Source organism: Tasmannia lanceolata, unplaced genomic scaffold (genome assembly GCF_043159265.1).
Source record: "Tasmannia lanceolata isolate RefF3 unplaced genomic scaffold, GAP_Taslan_0.1 ptg000037l, whole genome shotgun sequence".
NCBI lineage: Eukaryota > Viridiplantae > Streptophyta > Magnoliopsida > Canellales > Winteraceae > Tasmannia > Tasmannia lanceolata.
In genome coordinates, this window is record NW_027518714.1 from 15263247 (window position 1) to 15272127 (window position 8881).

The 8881-nt window shown below is 37.1% G+C and overlaps 1 long non-coding RNA gene across 1 annotated transcript; it reads left to right on the forward strand.

Moving 5' to 3' along the window:
* The first annotated feature begins 2135 nt into the window (after window positions 1-2135).
* LOC143860507 (uncharacterized) lies at window positions 2136-4252 on the forward strand. The gene is made up of 3 exons (XR_013239737.1): window positions 2136-2248; window positions 2328-2430; window positions 4055-4252. It is a non-coding gene; the product is annotated as an uncharacterized LOC143860507 (long non-coding RNA).
* Window positions 4253-8881: the final 4629 nt, after the last annotated feature.

The following is an 8881-nucleotide window of genomic DNA, read 5'->3' on the forward strand; positions in this document are numbered from 1 at the left end:
TCCTTCTCTCCATCCCTGGTTTATACTTAATGGTCCCGTCGACTTTGTGAAGAATTTCTTTCCTCCCTATTGGAAAGTTCATTTGTTCTTCTTTGTAGTATGTCGTGTTCTTGTGCAAGGGCCATGGTATCCAATAGGATGTGTACCATGTTCATTGAGTAAACAACTAAACATCACACCAATTTCCCTGAGAAGGTCACTCTGAAATTGGAACAATGCATCAAGAATTTGCCTTCGCTCACTGCTGTTTTATAACCTCGTGTAGATGGTGCTGGCTCGTCAGATGGGTTTTGTTCACCACATGGAAGTAACTTATCCATATCCCCATTATGGATCACAAGGGAACAAATTTATCTCATGGAGAATTCACATACGTAAGATTTTATGCCTCTTTCAGTCTTCATTCTCACCATTCCGGGTAGGCATCTCTTTATGCATTAACAAACTCGCCTTTCCATTTCTCAAGATTACTTGTTTCCTCCCCATCCTTTGATCTTCTTGGAAAATGTGAACCAGGTTTGCTTTCCTTTGTGGTCACATGTGTCAAGATCATCTACTGTTCTTATTGTCTCCCTCTGTTCTTATTGTCTCCCTTTGGAGAAAATGACTAGTTTTGGGATGTGAGGCTAAATTTAGCTTGGATGTGCGTGTTCGAACTTCCAAGCATGTCATCAGGTTTCAACTTCCGACCTCGCTCCATGGGCCATTGGTAGGTCAGCCAAGCAACTCGTGGCCTTCATAATGAGAGTAAACATTGTATATTTTCAACTTTTGTTGTATGAAGGTGATTCATTTTTTCCATTTGTATCATTTGGTATGTTGGGCTGTAATAGCATTTCATTCAAATATGCTAACAGAGTGTATCAACCTCACTCATTCAAATATGGAAGTTGGCTGGCTACCAGTTGAGATATTTTTACTTACATCTCCACATACCTTTTACATGTATTAGAAGATCACTCCTTTGAGACTTGCTGAATTTATATAGATAAATCCATTCTTGAATAAATCCTACTGCTTCTTGAGGTCAACAAGTCCATATTTTTTCTTGTTATGCCATGGATCTGAAGTTAATTCCCAGCCATAGTTCTCTCTTCTGATACCCATTTCCATATTAATGAGAATCTGGTGTTAATATTGCTAGAAAAGATCTTTAAAAATCATGTATGGGGATTGTGAATTTCCCTTAAGCCATTTGCAGTGCATTTTTCAACAATTCTTCTTTTTTTATCAGCATTTCTTCCTTTGGACTTATGTAAGGGTGTCATTTTAATATGTTCTGAGAATACGCAAATTTCTGTCTGATCTGTCGTTACAGCCACACCCAGGTGGTTAGAATTGCAAGGACTGGCTGTGTTTTTATATTACCAATCCACAGTGATTTTTCAACATTGTTTCTATTAGCTTTTATGGAAACAGATAAGGGTTTATTTTTAATATGTTTTTTAAGTAGAAGCTGAATTTTGTCTGTCTTTTATTCCCATGCCCAGGTGGTTAGAGATAAGAGAACCGGCAAAACCCGGGGTTATGGATTTGTTAGTTTTGCCAATCCTACAGATCTTGCAGCAGCATTGAAAGAAATGAATGGTCTTTACTCTGCCTACTCATATAAAGAGGCTGTGTGTGTGTGTGTGTGTAAAATATAGGGATTTGCTAGGCAATTTCGTGGAAATCCATTTTGCAGCTCACTTTTTTAGGAGGGAACAGCCACATTGGCTCACTTTTTATCAAATTTTGTCTTATTCATTCAATCCACAAGTGAATGTGAGACTTTCCTCCAGTGAAGGGCCTGGTGTGTTTGCTTGATCTACATGAGGATGTTTCCAAGTACTTAATTGCTTTTGTTGAAGGGATAACTTTTCTTCTCTTGAGGTATTTTCTTATTGTAATTTCTTGCTATCAGGCTGCTCTCTTCCAAAGTGAGCTGCGAATGGCTTGACGCAAAATTGCCCGGCAAACCCCATTTATAGGGAAGTGATATATCTACCTCTTTTTCTTCCTCAGGCCACCCCCTCTGGTGTATTTATGACCGCCTTTTACACTACAGGGGAGTGGCCCTAGGGAGGAAAGGGGACAGATATATCATTTCCCATATGTATATGTGCCTGCATAGTACACACCACATGTAAATGTTCCTTGAATGTCACATCCAACCAGTGCAGGTAAGTATGTTGGGAACAGACCAATCAAGCTGCGTAAGAGCACCTGGAGGGAGAGGACAGATGTTGAGGCCATGGAAAAGCAAAAGGTGGGTTTTACATTCTCATTAGGCTACTGTTGTTAGTTACTCATCATCTTTGTGTTCTTACTCTTGTTTTCTTTACCAGTACCAAACTCAAAAGAAACCAAAGCTTCCAAAGAAGAGCGTCCTGCACAAGTAAAGCTTCAAGTTATTCAACACCTGATAATCAATTCTTCATGGAAGGCCAAGTAACGGAACTAAACCATAATACCCACTTCATCATACTATTTTCGTTATGTTTATTATTGTTATTATCAATTTCCGTTTAACCAAAATAACATTAACTGTACATTCCAGAAGTAAGCATCTTTGAAAATGATGGGACTATATTTGAAGTGAAAAGGCTTTATTTATTGTGTTCTTTGGTTTTTCATCTTTTATTCCGAGATTTGGTGTGGTTCTAACTTCTAATGGTTGTGTGTTATGCCCACTTTCAGTGGATTACCTTAAATCAGTTGGTTGCCAAAATCAAGGTTTAAAATTTCGGTTTCGGTACTGGTTTCGGAGCTTGAAATTTTGAAATTTCGGTCAAAATCTGGTACAAAACCCGAGATTAATATTTTATTCAATATTAAATTTCAGTGAAATATTAAATTAATATAAAAAAACAGATTTTTTGGGGAAAATTTCGGAAAAACCGAAATTTCTGCCGAAATAAATGACCGTTTCGGTTTTGGGTGATTTTGGTGTCGGTCTCCACCGAAATTTCGGATTTCGGTCGAAATTTAAAACCATGGCCAAAATCACATAACTGCCCTATTCTTTGATTCATATTCACAAATATTTGCAAGGAATTTCTCGGGGAAGTGTATCTCTTGTGAGATTTTGTTTAAGTTTCAGGTTTATACCAGGGAAAAATTGGAGAAAAAAATATTTAAATATATAATTTAACAAAAAAATAGAAAATAAAAAATTCTGTTAAGTTATCATGATAAAAGCATTGTGATATTTTTTAAAAATTTGTTATTATTTTATTATTTTATCAAAATGTTTTTAGCTGGGAGCCTAACCCTTAAAATCCCGTGATTTGTTATATGGTCTTTGGATCATAGAATATCCTACTAGTAATATTCTCATTTACTTCCTCTTTAGGTAGGTTCATAGAATATCCTACTAGCAGTATTACTTCTTCTTTGGGTAGGTTTCATTTTATTTCACAATTACCATTTGGATTTGTAAGTTAGAGGGAATTTTACCTTGCAGTTTGATTTGCCAAGCGTGCAAGCATGTTAAGAGTCGAGCAAGTTATGAGTTGGGTAATTGTGTTTATCTCTATAGGGGCCGTTGGGAAACAAGGATTTTATAATCCTAGATTATGAAGTCTTGGATTTTACAAGCTAAACCTTGGATTTGATGAGCTAAAACTTGGATTGTACATTTTCAAGATTGTAATCTTCAGGTTCTAGCTTATAAAATCCAGGTTCTAGCTTATAAAATCTGGATTTTACAAGCTTGATTTTATAAATTCTATATATCCAAACGTATATAAAGTAGGAAAGCTCGAGTGGCCACTTGAGATCACTGTTACACACACTTCCTAAAAGAAACTTCACCTGGCCGAAGGCAAGGCGACTTTGATCAGCTGATCCTAGTCTCTTTTGATTGATCAAGCCTTGTTTAGGGTTCCCCCAAGAAAAGCTAAACTGTTGATATTATCTTAGTATAGGATGCCCATTTAGGATGGAACTAAGGCCGTATGGGTTGCCTCGTGATCTCATTTTCATGGCTACTATGTCCCATCCCTTTTTTTTTGCCTAATATTTTAAAATAAGCCCTTTTCGAATGAATGGTTAATGTTTTTCTTTTGGACAGTTTAGCATGAGGGGATGCTTGAGCCCTTTTGTGTGCCTGCACTCTTGTGGCGGACCAATGTGGGAGCCTCCAAATTACTCGAATCTTCATCCAAGAAGTGGAAAGGGAGTGGTTTCTTCCCTCGGCCGTTCAGATATATGGATTATATAATCCAGGATTCTAAAATCATGGATTTTACGAGCTAAGACCTCAATTTTGTGAGCTAAAATTTGGATTTTAGAAGCAAAAACTTGAATTTTTGCAAGAAAAATGATATCAAGGGCAAACTTTGATGGATAAGACAATATTGTAATAACCCGGAAGGGTGTGGCTCTTTGGCGTAAAGTCATGGGTTTGCTCCCCAGTCACGAGTGTTCGAATCCCCCCTTGCTTACCCGATGCACGTGGTTTCCGGGTGATTGCGCGCATCCGTAGGGAAATAGTGTTAGTGATTTTGGATTTTCAAAATCATGTGTTTTGCATGTTTTAGTGTTTTGGAAAATGTTTTGTCAAAAGCGTTTGGGAAAAAGAAAATATTTTCTTGGAAAGATTTGCTTTTACAAAAGGATGTAGAAGTGTAGTTGAAAAGATAGTCCCGTACCGGATGAGAGAAAAGAAAGAGAAGGGCTTATAAAGCACTACGATTTTCTATTACTTGTTTGATTGCACATTGGGTTGAACCCATGGTTGGACCCGCGGGACGGTGCAACGCACACGCGCGCGCGCGACGTGGGCAATGGCTATAGGGCGCATAGTGGCTCTTTATTGGCGCTTTTCAACTGTGGCAAACCAGGCCATTACAAGAGTGAGTGCCGACTTCTTAAGGATAAGAAGTCGGGTGCACCAACAGACAAAGAAAAGTTTGTCGCCATGATTTCAGAGGCAAATATGCTTGAAGATGGCAATGATTGGTGGATTGACTTTGGTGCGACGATGCATGTCTGTAAAGACAGGAACCTGTTTTCAACTTATGAAACAGTTGAAGATGGAAGCGTGTTATACATGGAAAATTCGTCGACAGCAGAAGTCAAAGGGAAGGGTAAGGTGGAACTTGAGTTCACATCCGGCAAGCGACTCACTCTAACCGATGTCTACCATGTACCAGAAGTTAGAAAGAACTTAGTGTCTGGAAGCATTCTCAACAAGAATGGCTTCAAACTTGTATTTGAATCTGACAAGTTCATTCTTTCTAAGGGGGGTACTTTTGTTAGGAAGGGATATATGTATGAAGGGATGTTCAAACTTAATATCAATAAAGTGAATGTCTTTGCTTATGTTTTGAATTCTTCTTTATCTTTATGGCATAATCGTTTAGGACATGTAAATACTATGAAAATGAATGATATGGTTAAGTTAACCTTAATTCCTAAATATGAAAATGACTTAGTAGATAGATGTAAAACATGCATGCAAACCAAGATAATCACTAAGTCATTTCCTAAAGTAGATAGAACTTCTAACTTGTTAGATTTAATTCATAGTGATGTATGTGACATACATAGTATTCCCACAAAGGGAGGTAAAAAGTACTTTGTTACATTTATTGATGATTATTCTAAGTACTGTTATGTTTATCTACTTAGTCATAAAGATGAGGTTTTAGAAAATTTTAAGATTTATAAAATTGAAGTCGAAACCAATGTATAACAAGCATTAAATGTCTCAGATCAGATAGAGGTGGTGAATATCACTTTTCTCATTTCTGTGAATCAGTAGGCATAGTCCATGAAACTTTTGCCCCTTATACACCACAACAAAATGGTGTAGCAGAAAGGAAGAATATGACACTTACTGAAATGATTAATGTTATGTTTGTTAATTCTGGTTTAAATAAGAGTTTTTGGGGTAAAGCCTTACTTACGGCTTGTCACATTTTGAATAGGGTACCTAGTAAGAAATCTAATATAACCCCTTATGAATTGTGGAAGAAAAGAAAACCAAACTTAAGTTACCTTAAAGTTTGGGGTTGTAGATCTATAGTTAAAATTCCTAAACCTAAGTTAAGGAAATTAGGTGAAAAGGGTATTGAGTGTATCTTTTTGGGATATGCTAGTCACAGTAAGGCCTATAGGTTCTTGGTTATAGAACCTAATGATTTCATAGATTTCAATACCATAATTGAATCTAGAGATGCCTTTTTCTATGAAAATAGGTTCACTTCAATTCCTAAGGAAATTGAACCTACAACTTCTGTAGATTATCCTTCAGAATCATAAACAGAAGTTGGTGAACCTAGTAAAATAAGAAGAAGTTCAAGAGATAGAAGGGATAGGAGTTTTGGCCCTGATTTTGTAACCTACCTGGTAGAAGGGACAAGTGAAAAACTCCAAGGTTCTGTCTTGTTAAACTTAAGCATAGAAAGTGACCCTCAAACCTATGGAGAAGCCATAAAGTCATAAGATGCTGCTTTTTGGAAAGAAGCAATTAATGACGAAATGGATTCTATCATGGGTAATAAAACTTGAATTTTGGTTGATCTACCACCTGGGTCTAAACCTATAGGATGTAAATGGATCTTCAAGAAGAAGATCAAAGTAGATGGGACCATAGAAAAGTTTAAGGCAAGGTTAGTTGCCAAATGGTTTACTCAAAAATCCGGTATTGATTACTTTGACACATATGCACCTGTTGCTAGGATTTCTACCATTAGAGTGTTGATTGCCCTTGCTTCCATATACAAACTTCACATTCACCAGATGGATGTTAAAACCGCATTCTTAAATGGTGAACTTGATGAAGAAGTGTATATGGAACAACCTGAGGGATTTATTCTGCCAGGCCAAGAGCATAAAGTATGTAAGCTTATCAAATCTTTGTATGGGCTTAAGCAAGCCCCTAAACAATGGCATGAAAGATTTGATAAAGTCTTAGTGTCAAATGGTTATAAGATACATGAGTCAGATAAATGTATATACAGTAAATTTAAGGGTGGCAAAGGTGTTGTTATTTGTTTATATGTTGATGACATGTTAATTTTTAGTACCGATATTGAAAGCATTTAAAGTCCTAAATCATTTCTTTCTCAAAACTTTGATATGAAAGATATGGGTGAAGCTGATGTGATTTTGGATATTAGAATCATAAGACAGGATAATGGTCTTATTCTAACACAATCACATTATATTGAGAAAGTTCTCAAAAAGTTTAACCATTTTGAATGTTCACCCATTTCAACACCTTTTGACCCAAATATAAAGTTGTATCTTAATACTGGCAGGACTATTTCTCAACTAGGGTATGCTAGTGTAGTTGGTAGTCTTATGTATGCTATGACTTGTACTAGGCCAGACATAGCATTTGCTGTAGGTAAACTTAGTAGGTTTACCAGTAATCCTAATTTTTCTCATTGGAATGCAGTCTATAGAGTTTTAAAATATTTAAAGAAAACTATAGATTATGGTTTATGTTATAGTGGGTATCCAACTGTAATAGAAGGATACTCTGATGCTAGTTGGATAACTGAGCGTATAGACCATTTTTCAACCAGTGGGTGGATTTTCACCCTTGGTGGGGGAGCAGTCTCCTGGGCCTCTAAGAAACAGACATGCATAACAACTTCAACTATGGAAGCAGAGTTTATAGCTCTAGCAGCATGTTGTAAAGAGGCGGAATGGCTTCGGAATTTGTTATTGGAAATTCCGTTATGGTCTAAACCAATGCCATCGATTTATGTCCATTGCGATAGTCAGGCCACACTATCAAGGGCATATAATCATATTTATAATGGTAAGTCCAGACATATAGGACTTAGACATAGTACTATAAGAGAGTTACTTACTAATGGAGTAGTATCTATTGATTTTGTGAGATCGAGCCAAAACTTGGCTGATCCATTCACTAAAGCTCTTGCAAGAGATCTGGTGTGTAAAACATCATTAGGGATGGGGTTAAAGCCATTAACCAATAGTCACCAATGATGGAACCTCAACTCAACACTTGAATAAACATCAAGTCTTGAGTTCAATGAGTCCAAGTACATCATATGGAGTGATTGCAAGCACTATAATCTGTATTATTTGCCATCCCAAGGTAAAGTGCTTGGTACCTGTGATGTTTAAAAGGAGAAGGCTGAGTATTTAAACTCTTAATAGGCTTATAACATAGTGTTGGAGTATTTTAGTTACAGGGGCACTCTTGATAAGCCTACCTATGTGAGTGTAGGAGTGGTGCCGCTTCCTATGAGACCTAGCTAGTCTCTAGAGCGCTCATGAAACCAAGATATAGACACAAGGCCAGTACATGTGTCGGTTTTAGAAATTGTCCAAAGAGGTGAAATCTTATGTGTGAGACGTATCCGGTTAACCAAATAGAATAGCTAGTTCAAAGATACGTCTACTATGCAATTCTGATTAACTTTGATGTGTCCTCACTAAGTGAAGGTTCAAATCGAGAGATACCTTCATTTATGCATAAGATTTCCAAGTCTGATGAGAAAATTTTCTTTGATTTTGAAAATGGTGGGGGATTGTTAGTGATTTTGGATTTTCAAAATCATGTGTTTTGCATGTTTTAGTGTTTTGGAAAATATTTTGTCAAAAGCGTTTGGGAAAAAGAAAATATTTTCTTGGAAAGATTTGCTTTTACAAAAGGATGTATAAGTGTAGTTGAAAAGATAGTCTCGTACCGGATGAGAGAAAAGAAAGAGAAGGGCTTATAAAGCACTACGCTTTTCTATTACTTGTTTGATTGCACATTGGGTTGAACCCATGGTTGGACCCGCGGGACGGTGCAACGCACCATTCGCACACGCGCACGCGCGGCGTGGGCAATGGGCTATAGGGCGCATAGTGGCGCTTTTTTAGGCGCACTTTAATTTTTCCAGATTTGATCTGCACCGTTGGATCAAGA